Here is a 21,032-nt window from a genome sequence, read left to right on the forward strand (position 1 = left end):
GCCGCCAGGTCCCGTCTATCGGTGACGGAAATGGACAGACGACGATCGGAGGGGTTGTGTTTTTACTGTGGGGACCCTGGACATTTGGCTGCTTCTTGCCCGAAGAAGCGTCAGCGGGCGTCAGTGACCAAGCCTGCTCCGAGAAAGTCCCCTGCTTTGCTATCGGGAAACGGCCCGAGCCCGATCTAGACGGTGTGAAAGATCGGGCGACCCACAACAACCACACCGAGCGACGCCGTTCCGACGGTGCCTGTGAACCTCCACGGCACTTGATTTTGGAGGCACGTCTGATCCTTCCTGGCAAGCCAGAGGGGATTCCGGTCCATGCCTTAATTGACTCTGGGGCTACCACTAACTTTATGGATTCGGCCTTTGTGGCCAAATGGGCTGTTCCCCAGTGTCCAGTGGATCCGCCCATGCTTGTGGAGACCATCGATGGTCGAGTGCTCCTGTCCGGGCCTATCACGGCCGCCACGCAACCCGTGTGTATGGCCATCAGTACCCATGTGGAGGCCATTCAGTTCTACGTCACTTCGGATCTGCACTTCCCCGTGGTCTTGGGACTGGCGTGGCTCCGGGCGCATGATCCACAGATCTATTGGTCTCAGAACTTGGTCACCTTCCCAAGTTTGCAGTGCGTGGACCACACCCGCCATATCTGTGCCGGCCAGGTGGAGGGTTCCTCAGGGGTTTCCTTGCCTCCCGAACTGTCCGACTTTGCTGATGTGTTCAGCGAGTCAGAGGCGGACCATTTACCCCCGCACAGGCCCTACGACTGCTCCATTGACCTAGTCCCTGATGCGCCTCTCCCAGTGGGGCGTTTGTACTCCATGTCGGAGCCCGAGTTGGCTGCATTGCGGGACTTCCTGACGAAGAACTTGGCTCGTGGTTTCATCCGGCCCTCGTCCTCGCCAGTGTCTGCGCCCGTGCTCTTCGTCAAAAAGAAGTCGGGCGAGTTACGGCTTTGCTGTGACTACCGGAAACTCAACGCTATCACGGTGCGTAACCGCTACCCGCTGCCCCTCATCCCCGAGCTCTTGGACCGACTCCGGGAGGCTAAGATCTTCACGAAACTGGACCTGCGTGGAGCTTACAACCTCGTCAGGGTTCGGCCGGGTGATGAGTGGAAGACGGCGTTTGGTACTCGCTATGGACATTTCGAGTACACGGTGATGCCGTTTGGCCTGACCAACGCCCCCGCTGTGTTTCAGCATTTTATGAATGACATCTTTCGGGATCTGTTGGACCAGTTTGTTGTGATTTACCTGGACGACATCCTGATTTACTCCCCGTCGCGTGAAGCGCATCATCAGCATCTCCGTCAGGTCCTGCAGCGCCTCCGGAAGCATCGGCTGTTTGCCAAGTTGGAGAAGTGCCAGTTCTACCAGGTGACCATTGATTTCTTGGGTCACCGCATTTCTCCTGAGGGCATCGCCATGGAACCGAGTAAAGTTGAGTCGTTGCAGAGTTGGCAACCCCCGCATCGCGTGAAGGATATTCAGCGACTTCTTGGATTTGCCAACTACTATCGGACATTCATCCCTGGCTTTGCTGCCTTGACAGCCCCCCTCACCCGGCTCATGGCCTGTAACTCCGCCATGAATTCGTTCGCTGCCGGCTCCGGTGAGTCCACGGGAGAAAGGGGGAAAAACCGAGGGTGATAACCCACATTGGCCAAGAACGGTGTCATCTGCATGGAGGTGTGCTGCGAGTTGTTAAAGGCAAACTCGGCTATGGCCAAATAGTCCACCCAATTGTCCTGTTGCAGGTTAACGTAGCAGCGCAGATACTGCTCTAAGATGCCGATGACCTTCTCGGTACCCCCGTCGGTCTGAGGATGATGCGCGGACGAGAGGCAAACCTTAATGTCCAACGCCCGCATCAACTCCTGCCAGAAGCGGGCTGTAAACTGGGCCCCCCTATCGGAGACGACTCTATCGGGAAGGCCGTGCAGCCGGAACAACTGTTGGATGAACATGCGACTAGTGGCGCGAGCTGACGGTAAGCCGCGACAGGGGATGAAGTGCGCCATCTTGGTCAACATGTCCACCACCACAAACACTGTCGTGAAGCCGGAGGATGGGGGTAGATCTGTCAGAAAGTCCATGGACACAGCCCCCCAGGGTCTCTTGGGCGTTGGCAAAGGCTGCAGTAAACCAGGCGGGGCCCCTGTCGCTGACTTGGCCTGCCTGCATGGGACGCAGGAGGTGACATAAGACTGGACATCGTGTCGGACTCGGGGCCACCAGAATGTACGGGAGACCAGGTTCAGAGTCTTGAACAGGCCAAAGTGCCCCGCAGCCAGGTTATCATGATATTGGCTGAGGACGAGTCCCCTGAGTGGCCCTCCTGGAACATAGAGCCGGTCACGATAATACAGGAGTCCATCCGTGACCGACCAAGGCGAATCTGGCCCCACCTCTTCCTTCCGCTGAGCCACCCACGCCTCCTGCTGCTGCGCCTCCCGGATCCGAGCCCGTATATCCACCGGCTCCCGCACCGCAGCAAAAGACTCGACGGGGATCACGGTCCTGGGCGGAAGCTTGTCTTCCACTCGGGTGTACTCGGGCTTCCTGGACAGAGCATCCGCTCTCTGGTTGTGCCCGCTTGGTATGTACCGCACCCGGAAGTCAAACCTCGCAAAGAAGAGGGACCACCGGATCTGGCGTTGGTTCAAATTCCGAGCGGTCTGCAGGCTTTCCAGATTCTTGTGGTCCGTCCGGACCTCGATTTGATGCCGCGCCCCCTCCAGATGATGCCTCCAAGCCTCGAACGCCGCCTTGATGGCCAGCAGCTCCTTCTCCCAGATGGTATAGTTGCGCTCCGAGGGATTCAATTTCCGTGAGTGATACGCGCAAGGGAAAAGGGTACCGTTGGGCGTCGCTGCCTGGAGTAACACGGCCCCAATGGCAATGTCGGAGGCGTCCGCCTCCACGACAAACGGCCGTTGCGGGTCAGGATGCTTCAAGATGGGCTCCTTCATGAAGGCGTCCTTCAAAGCTTGGAACGCCTGTTGTTCGGGGGCGTTCCACTGGAACCGAGTCTTCTTCTGCAGGAGCCGGGTGAGGGGGGCTGTCAAGGCAGCAAAGCCAGGGATGAATGTCCGATAGTAGTTGGCAAATCCAAGAAGTCGCTGAATATCCTTCACGCGATGCGGGGGTTGCCAACTCTGCAACGACTCAACTTTACTCGGTTCCATGGCGATGCCCTCAGGAGAAATGCGGTGACCCAAGAAATCAATGGTCACCTGGTAGAACTGGCACTTCTCCAACTTGGCAAACAGCCGATGCTTCCGGAGGCGCTGCAGGACCTGACGGAGATGCTGATGATGCGCTTCACGCGACGGGGAGTAAATCAGGATGTCGTCCAGGTAAATCACAACAAACTGGTCCAACAGATCCCGAAAGATGTCATTCATAAAATGCTGAAACACAGCGGGGGCGTTGGTCAGGCCAAACGGCATCACCGTGTACTCGAAATGTCCATAGCGAGTACCAAACGCCGTCTTCCACTCATCACCCGGCCGAACCCTGACGAGGTTGTAAGCTCCACGCAGGTCCAGTTTCGTGAAGATCTTAGCCTCCCGGAGTCGGTCCAAGAGCTCGGGGATGAGGGGCAGCGGGTAGCGGTTACGCACCGTGATAGCGTTGAGTTTCCGGTAGTCACAGCAAAGCCGTAACTCGCCCGACTTCTTTTTGACGAAGAGCACGGGCGCAGACACTGGCGAGGACGAGGGCCGGATGAAACCACGAGCCAAGTTCTTCGTCAGGAAGTCCCGCAATGCAGCCAACTCGGGCTCCGACATGGAGTACAAACGCCCCACTGGGAGAGGCGCATCAGGGACTAGGTCAATGGAGCAGTCGTAGGGCCTGTGCGGGGGTAAATGGTCCGCCTCTGACTCGCTGAACACATCAGCAAAGTCGGACAGTTCGGGAGGCAAGGAAACCCCTGAGGAACCCTCCACCTGGCCGGCACAGATATGGCGGGTGTGGTCCACGCACTGCAAACTTGGGAAGGTGACCAAGTTCTGAGACCAATAGATCTGTGGATCATGCGCCCGGAGCCACGCCAGTCCCAAGACCACGGGGAAGTGCAGATCCGAAGTGACGTAGAACTGAATGGCCTCCACATGGGTACTGATGGCCATACACACGGGTTGCGTGGCGGCCGTGATAGGCCCGGACAGGAGCACTCGACCATCGATGGTCTCCACAAGCATGGGCGGATCCACTGGACACTGGGGAACAGCCCATTTGGCCACAAAGGCCGAATCCATAAAGTTAGTGGTAGCCCCAGAGTCAATTAAGGCATGGACCGGAATCCCCTCTGGCTTGCCAGGAAGGATCAGACGTGCCTCCAAAATCAAGTGCCGTGGAGGTTCACAGGCACCGTCGGAACGGCGTCGCTCGGTGTGGTTGTTGTGGGTCGCCCGATCTTTCACACCGTCTAGATCGGGCTCGGGCCGTTTCCCGATAGCAAAGCAGGGGACTTTCTCGGAGCAGGCTTGGTCACTGACGCCCGCTGACGCTTCTTCGGGCAAGAAGCAGCCAAATGTCCAGGGTCCCCACAGTAAAAACACAACCCCTCCGATCGTCGTCTGTCCATTTCCGTCACCGATAGACGGGACCTGGCGGCACCCAGCTCCATTGGCTCCTCCCTCTGGACTGGGGGCTCACGCACAACAGGGGCGGCAGGGGTCTGTGGGGTGGCACGGCGACTCTTACGCTGCTGCAGCCGGGCATCGATCCGCAGACAAAGATGGATCAGCCCATTCAGGTCTGAGGGAATGTCCACGCGGGCCAGCTCATCCAACATCTCCTCTGACAAGCCATCCTGAAAGGCATCCATGAGCGCAGCCTCATTCCAGGCGGAATCCTGGCTAAGCAGCCGGAAATCGCTGATATAGGCCTGTAGAGGGCGCTGACCCTGCCTCAAAGCTTTCAGGCGTCGGGTGGCAGTCTGCGCCTTAATCGGGTCCTCGTACATGAGGCGCATATGGTCACAAAACCCCCCAAAGTTATCCAACAAAGGACTAGGCTGTGCCAACAGAGGCGTGCCCCAATGAGCTGCATCTCCCGACAGAAGGCTCAACACAAATCCCACCTTATCTCGGTCAGTGGGGAAATCAGCTGCTCTCACGCTGATATAAAGCTGGCATTGTCCCAGGAAGGCAGGAAACAGTTCTGGATTACCAGCAAATTTATCCGGCATAGCTATCTGACATTTCCTCCTGGGTGGGGGGGCAGCATGTACCTGAGCCTGCAGTTGTGCCACCTGAGTGGCCAGCAAGGTGAGTTGCTGGTTGAGCTGGGCATTCTCGGCAAGAAGCTGCTCCATCGTAGTAATAAGGGGTGGGAGGCTGAAAGCAAACTGTTCTGAACCAGCCCTCTTCTCGCAACCCCTATTTCAAAAGAAGAGACTGGAAAGCGTCCAAGGCTAAAAGGCTTCTGCCAAGATTTAATAGCAAACACACAAGAGCTTATCTTCTCAAGCAGAAGAGTTGCTTTCAGCAACCAGCCCCTCCCCAAACACTCCTTTTATAGAGAGCTCAGGGCGTGGTCTCCCTGTGCCTCCTCCCGAGGAGTCCCATAGCCTTTCTTTGTTTGTCCCTGCTCGACTGCCTCCTGCATCGGGCGTCCTTGAACAGGGCCAGCTGTGGGTCATCATCCTCCGCACTCTCGGGCTCACACAGCTGAGCAGAGGTTCCCGGCTGAGGACTCTGCAAAGCCTCCAAATCATCATCAGCCGGTTCGTTTCCCTCCTCCCCCACATCTGAGTCCTCCGATACCTCGGAGCCGGCTGTCGGACCCACAGGCTGGCCCTGAGTCACAACAATAACATGGGCTATCTCCGCAAGGAGACATCAGATCTGCAGAACTCATGGTTTTTTGGACTTCGGTGAGCCGGGGGAACTTGAATATGTGTTTGTTTTTCGAATTTGAGCTCTATCTGCAAAGCGTACTTTTCTTGCTAAAAGCAGTTTTTCCTAACAAATGCAAGATATAACATGGGCTATCTCCGCAAGGAGACATCAGAACAGCATAACTCATGGTTTTTTGGTCTTCGGTGAGCCAGGGGAACATGAATATGTGTTTGTTTTTCGAATTTGAGCTCTATCTGCAAAGGGCACTTTTCATGCTATAAGCAGTTTTTCCTAACAAATGCAAGATATAACATGGGCTATCTCCGCAAGGAGACATCAGTTCTGTAAAACTCATGGTTTTTTGTTCTTCGGAGAGCCGGGGGAACATGAATATGTGTTTGTTTTTCGAATTTGAGCTCTATCTGCAAAGGGCATTTTTCTTGCTAAAAGTAGTTTTTCCTAACAAATGCAAGATATAACATGGGCTATCTCCGCAAGGAGACATCAGAACTGCAAAACGCATGGTTTTTTGGTCTTCGGGGAGGATGGGGAAGATGAATACGTGTTTGTTTTACGAATTTGAGCTCTATCTGCAAAGGGCACTTTTCATGCTATAAGCAGTTTTTCCTAACAAATGCAAGATATAACATGGGCTATCTCCGCAAGGAGACATCAGATCTGTAAAACTCATGGTTTTTTGGACTTCGGTGAGCCGGGGGAACATGAATATGTGTTTGTTTTTCGAATTTGAGCTCTATCTGCAAAGGGCACTTTTCTTGCTAAAAGCAGTTTTTCCTAACAAATGCAAGATATAACATGGGCTATCTCCGCAAGGAGACATCAGATCTGCAAAACTCATGGTTTTTTGGACTTCGGTGAGCCGGGGGAACATGAATATGTGTTTGTTTTTCGAATTTGAGCTCTATCTGCAAAGGGCACTTTTCTTGCTAAAAGCAGTTTTTCCTAACAAATGCAAGATATAACATGGGCTATCTCCGCAAGGAGACATCAGATCTGCAAAACTCATGGTTTTTTGGACTTTGGTGAGCCGGGGGAACATGAATATGTGTTTGTTTTTCGAATTTGAGCTCTATCTGCAAAGGGCACTTTTCTTGCTAAAAGCAGTATTTCCTAACAAATGCAAGATATAACATGGGCTATCTCCGCAAGGAGACATCAGATCTGCAAAACTCATGGTTTTTTGGACTTCGGTGAGCCGGGGGAACATGAATATGTGTTTGTTTTTCGAATTTGAGCTCTTTCTGCAAAGGGCACTTTTCTTGCTAAAAGCAGTTTTTCCTAACAAATGCAAGATATAACATGGGCTATCTCCGCAAGGAGACATCAGATCTGCAAAACTCATGGTTTTTTGGACTTCGGTGAGCCGGGGGAACATGAATATGTGTTTGTTTTTCGAATTTGAGCTCTATCTGCAAAGGGCACTTTTCTTGCTAAAAGCAGTTTTTCCTAACAAATGCAAGATATAACATGGGCTATCTCCGCAAGGAGACATCAGATCTGCAAAACTCATGGTTTTTTGGACTTCGGTGAGCCGGGGGAACATGAATATGTGTTTGTTTTTCGAATTTGAGCTCTATCTGCAAAGGGCACTTTTCTTGCTAAAAGCAGTTTTTCCTAACAAATGCAAGATATAACATGGGCTATCTCCGCAAGGAGACATCAGATCTGCAAAACTCATGGTTTTTTGGACTTCGGTGAGCCGGGGGAACATGAATATGTGTTTATTTTTCGAATTTGAGCTCTATCTGCAAAGGGCACTTTTCTTGCTAAAAGCAGTTTTTCCTAACAAATGCAAGATATAACATGGGCTATCTCCGCAAGGAGACATCAGATCTGCAAAACTCATGGTTTTTTGGACTTCGGTGAGCCGGGGGAACATGAATATGTGTTTGTTTTTCGAATTTGAGCTCTATCTGCAAAGGGCACTTTTCTTGCTAAAAGCAGTTTTTCCTAACAAATGCAAGATATAACATGGGCTATCTCCGCAAGGAGACATCAGATCTGCAAAACTCATGGTTTTTTGGACTTCGGTGAGCCAGGGGAACATGAATATGTGTTTGTTTTTCGAATTTGAGCTCTATCTGCAAAGGGCACTTTTCTTGCTAAAAGCAGTTTTTCCTAACAAACGCAAGATATAACATGGGCTATCTCCGCAAGGAGACATCAGATCTGCAAAACTCATGGTTTTTTGGACTTCGGTGAGCCGGGGGAACATGAATATGTGTTTGTTTTTCGAATTTGAGCTCTATCTGCAAAGGGCACTTTTCTTGCTAAAAGCAGTTTTTCCTAACAAATGCAAGATATAACATGGGCTATCTCCGCAAGGAGACATCAGATCTGCAAAACTCATGGTTTTTTGGACTTCGGTGAGCCGGGGGAACATGAATATGTGTTTGTTTTTCGAATTTGAGCTCTATCTGCAAAGGGCACTTTTCTTGCTAAAAGCAGTTTTTCCTAACAAATGCAAGATATAACATGGGCTATCTCCGCAAGGAGACATCAGATCTGCAAAACTCATGGTTTTTTGGACTTCGGTGAGCCGGGGGAACATGAATATGTGCTTGTTTTTCGAATTTGAGCTCTATCTGCAAAGGGCACTTTTCTTGCTAAAAGCAGTTTTTCCTAACAAATGCAAGATATAACATGGGCTATCTCCGCAAGGAGACATCAGATCTGCAAAACTCATGGTTTTTTGGACTTCGGTGAGCCGGGGGAACATGAATATGTGTTTGTTTTTCGAATTTGAGCTCTATCTGCAAAGGGCACTTTTCTTGCTAAAAGCAGTTTTTCCTAACAAATGCAAGATATAACATGGGCTATCTCCGCAAGGAGACATCAGATCTGCAAAACTCATGGTTTTTTGGACTTCGGTGAGCCGGGGGAACATGAATATGTGTTTGTTTTTCGAATTTGAGCTCTATCTGCAAAGGGCACTTTTCTTGCTAAAAGCAGTTTTTCCTAACAAATGCAAGATATAACATGGGCTATCTCCGCAAGGAGACATCAGATCTGCAAAACTCATGGTTTTTTGGACTTCGGTGAGCCGGGGGAACATGAATATGTGTTTGTTTTTCGAATTTGAGCTCTATCTGCAAAGGGCACTTTTCTTGCTAAAAGCAGTTTTTCCTAACAAATGCAAGATATAACATGGGCTATCTCCGCAAGGAGACATCAGATCTGCAAAACTCATGGTTTTTTGGACTTCGGTGAGCCGGGGGAACATGAATATGTGTTTGTTTTTCGAATTTGAGCTCTATCTGCAAAGGGCACTTTTCTTGCTAAAAGCAGTTTTTCCTAACAAATGCAAGATATAACATGGGCTATCTCCGCAAGGAGACATCAGATCTGCAAAACTCATGGTTTTTTGGACTTCGGTGAGCCGGGGGAACATGAATATGTGTTTGTTTTTCGAATTTGAGCTCTATCTGCAAAGGGCACTTTTCTTGCTAAAAGCAGTTTTTCCTAACAAATGCAAGATATAACATGGGCTATCTCCGCAAGGAGACATCAGATCTGCAAAACTCATGGTTTTTTGGACTTCGGTGAGCCGGGGGAACATGAATATGTGTTTGTTTTTCGAATTTGAGCTCTATCTGCAAAGGGCACTTTTCTTGCTAAAAGCAGTTTTTCCTAACAAATGCAAGATATAACATGGGCTATCTCCGCAAGGAGACATCAGATCTGCAAAACTCATGGTTTTTTGGACTTCGGTGAGCCGGGGGAACATGAATATGTGTTTATTTTTCGAATTTGAGCTCTATCTGCAAAGGGCACTTTTCTTGCTAAAAGCAGTTTTTCCTAACAAATGCAAGATATAACATGGGCTATCTCCGCAAGGAGACATCAGATCTGCAAAACTCATGGTTTTTTGGACTTCGGTGAGCCGGGGGAACATGAATATGTGTTTGTTTTTCGAATTTGAGCTCTATCTGCAAAGGGCACTTTTCTTGCTAAAAGCAGTTTTTCCTAACAAATGCAAGATATAACATGGGCTATCTCCGCAAGGAGACATCAGATCTGCAAAACTCATGGTTTTTTGGACTTCGGTGAGCCAGGGGAACATGAATATGTGTTTGTTTTTCGAATTTGAGCTCTATCTGCAAAGGGCACTTTTCTTGCTAAAAGCAGTTTTTCCTAACAAACGCAAGATATAACATGGGCTATCTCCGCAAGGAGACATCAGATCTGCAAAACTCATGGTTTTTTGGACTTCGGTGAGCCGGGGGAACATGAATATGTGTTTGTTTTTCGAATTTGAGCTCTATCTGCAAAGGGCACTTTTCTTGCTAAAAGCAGTTTTTCCTAACAAATGCAAGATATAACATGGGCTATCTCCGCAAGGAGACATCAGATCTGCAAAACTCATGGTTTTTTGGACTTCGGTGAGCCGGGGGAACATGAATATGTGTTTGTTTTTCGAATTTGAGCTCTATCTGCAAAGGGCACTTTTCTTGCTAAAAGCAGTTTTTCCTAACAAATGCAAGATATAACATGGGCTATCTCCGCAAGGAGACATCAGATCTGCAAAACTCATGGTTTTTTGGACTTCGGTGAGCCGGGGGAACATGAATATGTGCTTGTTTTTCGAATTTGAGCTCTATCTGCAAAGGGCACTTTTCTTGCTAAAAGCAGTTTTTCCTAACAAATGCAAGATATAACATGGGCTATCTCCGCAAGGAGACATCAGATCTGCAAAACTCATGGTTTTTTGGACTTCGGTGAGCCGGGGGAACATGAATATGTGTTTGTTTTTCGAATTTGAGCTCTATCTGCAAAGGGCACTTTTCTTGCTAAAAGCAGTTTTTCCTAACAAATGCAAGATATAACATGGGCTATCTCCGCAAGGAGACATCAGAACATCATAACTCATGGTTTTTTGGTCTTCGGTGAGCCAGGGGAACATGAATATGTGTTTGTTTTTCGAATTTGAGCTCTATCTGCAAAGGGCACTTTTCTTGCTAAAAGCAGTTTTTCCTAACAAATGCAAGATATAACATGGGCTATCTCCGCAAGGAGACATCAGATCTGCAAAACTCATGGTTTTTTGGACTTCGGTGAGCCGGGGGAACATGAATATGTGTTTGTTTTTCGAATTTGAGCTCTATCTGCAAAGGGCACTTTTCTTGCTAAAAGCAGTTTTTCCTAACAAATGCAAGATATAACATGGGCTATCTCCGCAAGGAGACATCAGATCTGCAAAACTCATGGTTTTTTGGACTTCGGTGAGCCGGGGGAACATGAATATGTGTTTGTTTTTCGAATTTGAGCTCTATCTGCAAAGGGCACTTTTCTTGCTAAAAAAAGTTTTTCCTAATAAATGCAAGATATAACATGGGCTATCTCCGCAAGGAGACATCAGAACTGCAAAACGCATGGTTTTTTGGTCTTCGGGGAGGATGGGGAACATGAATATGTGCTTGTTTTTCTTATTTAAGCTCTATCTGCAAAGGGCACTTTTCTTGCTAAAAGCAGTTTTTCCTAACAAATGCAAGATATAACATGGGCTATCTCCGCAAGGAGACATCAGATCTGCAAAACTCATGGTTTTTTGGACTTCGGTGAGCCGGGGGAACATGAATATGTGTTTGTTTTTCGAATTTGAGCTCTATCTGCAAAGGGCACTTTTCTTGCTAAAAGCAGTTTTTCCTAACAAATGCAAGATATAACATGGGCTATCTCCGCAAGGAGACATCAGATCTGCAAAACTCATGGTTTTTTGGACTTCGGTGAGCCGGGGGAACATGAATATGTGTTTGTTTTTCGAATTTGAGTTCTATCTGCAAAGGGCACTTTTCTTGCTAAAAGCAGTTTTTCCTAACAAATGCAAGATATAACATGGGCTATCTCCGCAAGGAGACATCAGATCTGCAAAACTCATGGTTTTTTGGACTTCGGTGAGCCAGGGGAACATGAATATGTGTTTGTTTTTCGAATTTGAGCTCTATCTGCAAAGGGCACTTTTCTTGCTAAAAGCAGTTTTTCCTAACAAATGCAAGATATAACATGGGCTATCTCCGCAAGGAGACATCAGATCTGCAAAACTCATGGTTTTTTGGACTTCGGTGAGCCGGGGGAACATGAATATGTGTTTGTTTTTCGAATTTGAGCTCTATCTGCAAAGGGCACTTTTCTTGCTAAAAGCAGTTTTTCCTAACAAATGCAAGATATAACATGGGCTATCTCCGCAAGGAGACATCAGATCTGCAAAACTCATGGTTTTTTGGACTTCGGTGAGCCCGGGGAACATGAATATGTGCTTGTTTTTCTTATTTAAGCTCTATCTGCAAAGGGCACTTTTCTTGCTAAAAGCAGTTTTTCCTAACAAATGCAAGATATAACATGGGCTATCTCCGCAAGGAGACATCAGATCTGCAAAACTCATGGTTTTTTGGACTTCGGTGAGCCGGGGGAACATGAATATGTGCTTGTTTTTCGAATTTGAGCTCTATCTGCAAAGGGCACTTTTCTTGCTAAAAGCAGTTTTTCCTAACAAATGCAAGATATAACATGGGCTATCTCCGCAAGGAGACATCAGATCTGCAAAACCATGGTTTTTTGGACTTCGGTGAGCGGGGGGAACATGAATATGTGTTTGTTTTTCGAATTTGAGCTCTATCTGCAAAGGGCACTTTTCTTGCTAAAAGCAGTTTTTCCTAACAAATGCAAGATATAACATGGGCTATCTCCGCAAGGAGACATCAGATCTGCAAAACTCATGGTTTTTTGGACTTCGGTGAGCCGGGGGAACATGAATATGTGTTTGTTTTTCGAATTTGAGCTCTATCTGCAAAGGGCACTTTTCTTGCTAAAAGCAGTTTTTCCTAACAAATGCAAGATATAACATGGGCTATCTCCGCAAGGAGACATCAGATCTGCAAAACTCATGGTTTTTTGGACTTCGGTGAGCCGGGGGAACATGAATATGTGTTTGTTTTTCGAATTTGAGCTCTATCTGCAAAGGGCACTTTTCTTGCTAAAAGCAGTTTTTCCTAACAAATGCAAGATATAACATGGGCTATCTCCGCAAGGAGACATCAGAACTGCAAAAGGCATGGTTTTTTGGTCTTCGGGGAGGATGGGGAACATGAATATGTGCTTGTTTTTCTTATTTAAGCTCTATCTGCAAAGGGCACTTTTCTTGCTAAAAGCAGTTTTTCCTAACAAATGCAAGATATAACATGGGCTATCTCCGCAAGGAGACATCAGATCTGCAAAACTCATGGTTTTTTGGACTTCGGTGAGCCGGGGGAACATGAATATGTGTTTGTTTTTCGAATTTGAGCTCTATCTGCAAAGGGCACTTTTATCTGCAAAGGGCACTTTTCTTGCTAAAAGCAGTTTTTCCTAACAAATGCAAGATATAACATGGGCTATCTCCGCAAGGAGACATCAGATCTGCAAAACTCATGGTTTTTTGGACTTCGGTGAGCCGGGGGAACATGAATATGTGTTTGTTTTTCGAATTTGAGCTCTATCTGCAAAGGGCACTTTTCTTGCTAAAAGCAGTTTTTCCTAACAAATGCAAGATATAACATGGGCTATCTCCGCAAGGAGACATCAGATCTGCAAAACCATGGTTTTTTGGACTTCGGTGAGCCGGGGGAACATGAATATGTGTTTGTTTTTCGAATTTGAGCTCTATCTGCAAAGGGCACTTTTCTTGCTAAAAGCAGTTTTTCCTAACAAATGCAAGATATAACATGGGCTATCTCCGCAAGGAGACATCAGATCTGCAAAACCATGGTTTTTTGGACTTCGGTGAGCCGGGGGAACATGAATATGTGTTTGTTTTTCGAATTTGAGCTCTATCTGCAAAGGGCACTTTTCTTGCTAAAAGCAGTTTTTCCTAACAAATGCAAGATATAACATGGGCTATCTCCGCAAGGAGACATCAGATCTGCAAAACTCATGGTTTTTTGGACTTCGGTGAGCCGGGGGAACATGAATATGTGTTTGTTTTTCGAATTTGAGCTCTATCTGCAAAGGGCACTTTTCTTGCTAAAAGCAGTTTTTCCTAACAAATGCAAGATATAACATGGGCTATCTCCGCAAGGAGACATCAGATCTGCAAAACTCATGGTTTTTTGGACTTCGGTGAGCCGGGGGAACATGAATATGTGTTTGTTTTTCGAATTTGAGCTCTATCTGCAAAGGGCACTTTTCTTGCTAAAAGCAGTTTTTCCTAACAAATGCAAGATATAACATGGGCTATCTCCGCAAGGAGACATCAGAACTGCAAAACGCATGGTTTTTTGGTCTTCGGGGAGGATGGGGAACATGAATATGTGCTTGTTTTTCTTATTTAAGCTCTATCTGCAAAGGGCACTTTTCTTGCTAAAAGCAGTTTTTCCTAACAAATGCAAGATATAACATGGGCTATCTCCGCAAGGAGACATCAGATCTGCAAAACTCATGGTTTTTTGGACTTCGGTGAGCCGGGGGAACATGAATATGTGTTTGTTTTTCTAATTTGAGCTCTATCTGCAAATGGCACTTTTCTTGCTAAAAGCAGTTTTTCCTAACAAATGCAAGATATAACATGGGCTATCTCCGCAAGGAGACATCAGATCTGCAAAACTCATGGTTTTTTGGACTTCGGTGAGCCGGGGGAAAATGAATATGTGTTTGTTTTTCGAATTTGAGTTCTATCTGCAAAGGGCACTTTTCTTGCTAAAAGCAGTTTTTCCTAACAAATGCAAGATATAACATGGGCTATCTCCGCAAGGAGACATCAGATCTGCAAAACTTATGGTTTTTTGGACTTCGGTGAGCCGGGGGAACATGAATATGTGTTTGTTTTTCGAATTTGAGCTCTATCTGCAAAGGGCACTTTTCTTGCTAAAAGCAGTTTTTCCTAACAAATGCAAGATATAACATGGGCTATCTCCGCAAGGAGACATCAGATCTGCAAAACTCATGGTTTTTTGGACTTCGGTGAGCCGGGGGAACATGAATATGTGTTTGTTTTTCGAATTTGAGCTCTATCTGCAAAGGGCACTTTTCTTGCTAAAAGCAGTTTTTCCTAACAAATGCAAGATATAACATGGGCTATCTCCGCAAGGAGACATCAGATCAGCAAAACTCATGGTTTTTTGGACTTCGGTGAGCCGGGGGAAAATGAATATGTGTTTGTTTTTCGAATTTGAGTTCTATCTGCAAAGGGCACTTTTCTTGCTAAAAGCAGTTTTTCCTAACAAATGCAAGATATAACATGGGCTATCTCCGCAAGGAGACATCAGATCTGCAAAACTCATGGTTTTTTGGACTTCGGTGAGCCGGGGGAACATGAATATGTGTTTGTTTTTCGAATTTGAGCTCTATCTGCAAAGGGCACTTTTCTTGCTAAAAGCAGTTTTTCCTAACAAATGCAAGATATAACATGGGCTATCTCCGCAAGGAGACATCAGATCTGCAAAACTCATGGTTTTTTGGACTTCGGTGAGCCGGGGGAACATGAATATGTGTTTGTTTTTCGAATTTGAGCTCTATCTGCAAAGGGCACTTTTCTTGCTAAAAGCAGTTTTTCCTAACAAATGCAAGATATAACATGGGCTATCTCCGCAAGGAGACATCAGATCTGCAAAACTCATGGTTTTTTGGACTTCGGTGAGCCGGGGGAACATGAATATGTGTTTGTTTTTCGAATTTGAGCTCTATCTGCAAAGGGCACTTTTCTTGCTAAAAGCAGTTTTTCCTAACAAATGCAAGATATAACATGGGCTATCTCCGCAAGGAGACATCAGATCTGCAAAACTCATGGTTTTTTGGACTTCGGTGAGCCGGGGGAACATGAATATGTGCTTGTTTTTCGAATTTGAGCTCTATCTGCAAAGGGCACTTTTCTTGCTAAAAGCAGTTTTTCCTAACAAATGCAAGATATAACATGGGCTATCTCCGCAAGGAGACATCAGATCTGCAAAACTCATGGTTTTTTGGACTTCGGTGAGCCGGGGGAACATGAATATGTGTTTGTTTTTCGAATTTGAGCTCTATCTGCAAAGGGCACTTTTCTTGCTAAAAGCAGTTTTTCCTAACAAATGCAAGATATAACATGGGCTATCTCCGCAAGGAGACATCAGATCTGCAAAACTCATGGTTTTTTGGACTTCGGTGAGCCGGGGGAACATGAATATGTGTTTGTTTTTCGAATTTGAGCTCTATCTGCAAAGGGCACTTTTCTTGCTAAAAGCAGTTTTTCCTAACAAATGCAAGATATAACATGGGCTATCTCCGCAAGGAGACATCAGATCTGCAAAACTCATGGTTTTTTGGACTTCGGTGAGCCGGGGGAACATGAATATGTGTTTGTTTTTCGAATTTGAGCTCTATCTGCAAAGGGCACTTTTCTTGCTAAAAGCAGTTTTTCCTAACAAATGCAAGATATAACATGGGCTATCTCCGCAAGGAGACATCAGATCTGCAAAACTCATGGTTTTTTGGACTTCGGTGAGCCAGGGGAACATGAATATGTGTTTGTTTTTCGAATTTGAGCTCTATCTGCAAAGGGCACTTTTCTTGCTAAAAGCAGTTTTTCCTAACAAATGCAAGATATAACATGGGCTATCTCCGCAAGGAGACATCAGATCTGCAAAACCATGGTTTTTTGGACTTCGGGGAGGATGGGGAACATGAATATGTGCTTGTTTTTCTTATTTAAGCTCTATCTGCAAAGGGCACTTTTCTTGCTAAAAGCAGTTTTTCCTAACAAATGCAAGATATAACATGGGCTATCTCCGCAAGGAGACATCAGATCTGCAAAACTCATGGTTTTTTGGACTTCGGTGAGCCGGGGGAACATGAATATGTGTTTGTTTTTCGAATTTGAGCTCTATCTGCAAAGGGCACTTTTCTTGCTAAAAGCAGTTTTTCCTAACAAATGCAAGATATAACATGGGCTATCTCCGCAAGGAGACATCAGATCTGCAAAACTCATGGTTTTTTGGACTTCGGTGAGCCGGGGGAACATGAATATGTGTTTGTTTTTCGAATTTGAGCTCTATCTGCAAAGGGCACTTTTCTTGCTAAAAGCAGTTTTTCCTAACAAATGCAAGATATAACATGGGCTATCTCCGCAAGGAGACATCAGATCTGCAAAACTCATGGTTTTTTGGACTTCGGTGAGCCGGGGGAACATGAATATGTGTTTGTTTTTCGAATTTGAGCTCTATCTGCAAAGGGCACTTTTCTTGCTAAAAAAAGTTTTTCCTAATAAATGCAAGATATAACATGGGCTATCTCCGCAAGGAGACATCAGAACTGCAAAACGCATGGTTTTTTGGTCTTCGGGGAGGATGGGGAACATGAATATGTGCTTGTTTTTCTTATTTAAGCTCTATCTGCAAAGGGCACTTTTCTTGCTAAAAGCAGTTTTTCCTAACAAATGCAAGATATAACATGGGCTATCTCCGCAAGGAGACATCAGATCTGCAAAACTCATGGTTTTTTGGACTTCGGTGAGCCGGGGGAACATGAATATGTGTTTGTTTTTCGAATTTGAGCTCTATCTGCAAAGGGCACTTTTCTTGCTAAAAGCAGTTTTTCCTAACAAATGCAAGATATAACATGGGCTATCTCCGCAAGGAGACATCAGATCTGCAAAACTCATGGTTTTTTGGACTTCGGTGAGCCGGGGGAACATGAATATGTGTTTGTTTTTCGAATTTGAGTTCTATCTGCAAAGGGCACTTTTCTTGCTAAAAGCAGTTTTTCCTAACAAATGCAAGATATAACATGGGCTATCTCCGCAAGGAGACATCAGATCTGCAAAACTCATGGTTTTTTGGACTTCGGTGAGCCAGGGGAACATGAATATGTGTTTGTTTTTCGAATTTGAGCTCTATCTGCAAAGGGCACTTTTCTTGCTAAAAGCAGTTTTTCCTAACAAATGCAAGATATAACATGGGCTATCTCCGCAAGGAGACATCAGATCTGCAAAACTCATGGTTTTTTGGACTTCGGTGAGCCGGGGGAACATGAATATGTGTTTGTTTTTCGAATTTGAGCTCTATCTGCAAAGGGCACTTTTCTTGCTAAAAGCAGTTTTTCCTAACAAATGCAAGATATAACATGGGCTATCTCCGCAAGGAGACATCAGATCTGCAAAACTCATGGTTTTTTGGACTTCGGTGAGCCCGGGGAACATGAATATGTGCTTGTTTTTCTTATTTAAGCTCTATCTGCAAAGGGCACTTTTCTTGCTAAAAGCAGTTTTTCCTAACAAATGCAAGATATAACATGGGCTATCTCCGCAAGGAGACATCAGATCTGCAAAACTCATGGTTTTTTGGACTTCGGTGAGCCGGGGGAACATGAATATGTGCTTGTTTTTCGAATTTGAGCTCTATCTGCAAAGGGCACTTTTCTTGCTAAAAGCAGTTTTTCCTAACAAATGCAAGATATAACATGGGCTATCTCCGCAAGGAGACATCAGATCTGCAAAACTCATGGTTTTTTGGACTTCGGTGAGCCGGGGGAACATGAATATGTGTTTGTTTTTCGAATTTGAGCTCTATCTGCAAAGGGCACTTTTCTTGCTAAAAGCAGTTTTTCCTAACAAATGCAAGATATAACATGGGCTATCTCCGCAAGGAGACATCAGATCTGCAAAACTCATGGTTTTTTGGACTTCGGTGAGCCGGGGGAACATGAATATGTGTTTGTTTTTCGAATTTGAGCTCTATCTGCAAAGGGCACTTTTCTTGCTAAAAGCAGTTTTTCCTAACAAATGCAAGATATAACATGGGCTATCTCCGCAAGGAGACATCAGATCTGCAAAACTCATGGTTTTTTGGACTTCGGTGAGCCGGGGGAACATGAATATGTGTTTGTTTTTCGAATTTGAGCTCTATCTGCAAAGGGCACTTTTCTTGCTAAAAGCAGTTTTTCCTAACAAATGCAAGATATAACATGGGCTATCTCCGCAAGGAGACATCAGATCTGCAAAACTCATGGTTTTTTGGACTTCGGTGAGCCGGGGGAACATGAATATGTGTTTGTTTTTCGAATTTGAGTTCTATCTGCAAAGGGCACTTTTCTTGCTAAAAGCAGTTTTTCCTAACAAATGCAAGATATAACATGGGCTATCTCCGCAAGGAGACATCAGATCTGCAAAACTCATGGTTTTTTGGACTTCGGTGAGCCAGGGGAACATGAATATGTGTTTGTTTTTCGAATTTGAGCTCTATCTGCAAAGGGCACTTTTCTTGCTAAAAGCAGTTTTTCCTAACAAATGCAAGATATAACATGGGCTATCTCCGCAAGGAGACATCAGATCTGCAAAACTCATGGTTTTTTGGACTTCGGTGAGCCGGGGGAACATGAATATGTGTTTGTTTTTCGAATTTGAGCTCTATCTGCAAAGGGCACTTTTCTTGCTAAAAGCAGTTTTTCCTAACAAATGCAAGATATAACATGGGCTATCTCCGCAAGGAGACATCAGATCTGCAAAACTCATGGTTTTTTGGACTTCGGTGAGCCGGGGGAACATGAATATGTGTTTGTTTTTCGAATTTGAGCTCTATCTGCAAAGGGCACTTTTCTTGCTAAAAGCAGTTTTTCCTAACAAATGCAAGATATAACATGGGCTATCTCCGCAAGGAGACATCAGATCTGCAAAACGCATGGTTTTTTGGTCTTCGGGGAGGATGGGGAACATGAATATGTGCTTGTTTTTCTTATTTAAGCTCTATCTGCAAAGGGCACTTTTCTTGCTAAAAGCAGTTTTTCCTAACAAATGCAAGATATAACATGGGCTATCTCCGCAAGGAGACATCAGATCTGCAAAACTCATGGTTTTTTGGACTTCGGTGAGCCGGGGGAACATGAATATGTGTTTGATTTTCGAATTTGAGCTCTATCTGCAAAGGGCACTTTTCTTGCTAAAAGCAGTTTTTCCTAACAAATGCAAGATATAACATGGGCAATCTCCGCAAGGAGACATCAGAACTGCAAAATGCATGGTTTTTTGGACTTCGGTGAGCCGGGGGAACATGAATATGTGTTTGTTTTTCGAATTTGAGCTCTATCTGCAAAGGGCACTTTTCTTGCTAAAAGCAATTTTTCCTAACAAATGCAAGATATAACATGGGCTATCTCCGCAAGGAGACATCAGATCTGCAAAACTCATGGTTTTTTGGACTTCGGTGAGCCGGGGGAACATGAATATGTGTTTGTTTTTCGAATTTGAGCTCTATCTGCAAAGGGCACTTTTCTTGCTAAAAGCAGTTTTTCCTAACAAATGCAAGATATAACATGGGCTATCTCCGCAAGGAGACATCAGATCTGCAAAACTCATGGTTTTTTGGACTTCGGTGAGCCGGGGGAACATGAATATGTGTTTGTTTTTCGAATTTGAGCTCTATCTGCAAAGGGCACTTTTCTTGCTAAAAGCAGTTTTTCCTAACAAATGCAAGATATAACATGGGCTATCTCCGCAAGGAGACATCAGATCTGCAAAACTCATGGTTTTTTGGACTTCGGTGAGCCGGGGGAACATGAATATGTGTTTGTTTTTCGAATTTGAGCTCTATCTGCAAAGGGCACTTTTCTTGCTTAAAGCAGTTTTTCCTAACAAATGCAAGATATAACATGGGCTATCTCCGCAAGGAGACATCAGAACTGCAAAACGCATGGTTTTTTGGTCTTCGGGGAGGATGGGGAACATGAATATGTGCTTGTTTTTCTTATTTAAGCTCTATCTGCAAAGGGCACTTTTCTTGCTAAAAGCAGTTTTTCCTAACAAATGCAAGATATAACATGGGCTATCTCCGCAAGGAGACATCAGATCTGCAAAACTCATGGTTTTTTGGACTTCGGTGAGCCGGGGGAACATGAATATGTGTTTGTTTTTCGAATTTGAGCTCTATCTGCAAAGGGCACTTTTCTTGCTAAAAGCAGTTTTTCCTAACAAATGCAAGATATAACATGGGCTATCTCCGCAAGGAGACATCAGATCTGCAAAACTCATTGTTTTTTGGACTTCGGTGAGCCGGGGGAACATGAATATGTGTTTGTTTTTCGAATTTGAGCTCTATCTGCAAAGGGCACTTTTCTTGCTAAAAGCAGTTTTTCCTAACAAATGCAAGATATAACATGGGCTATCTCCGCAAGGAGACATCAGATCTGCAAAACTCATGGTTTTTTGGACTTC

Source organism: Vipera ursinii (assembly GCF_947247035.1).
Source record: "Vipera ursinii genome assembly, chromosome: 2".
In the NCBI taxonomy this organism is placed as follows: Eukaryota; Metazoa; Chordata; class Lepidosauria; order Squamata; family Viperidae; genus Vipera; species Vipera ursinii.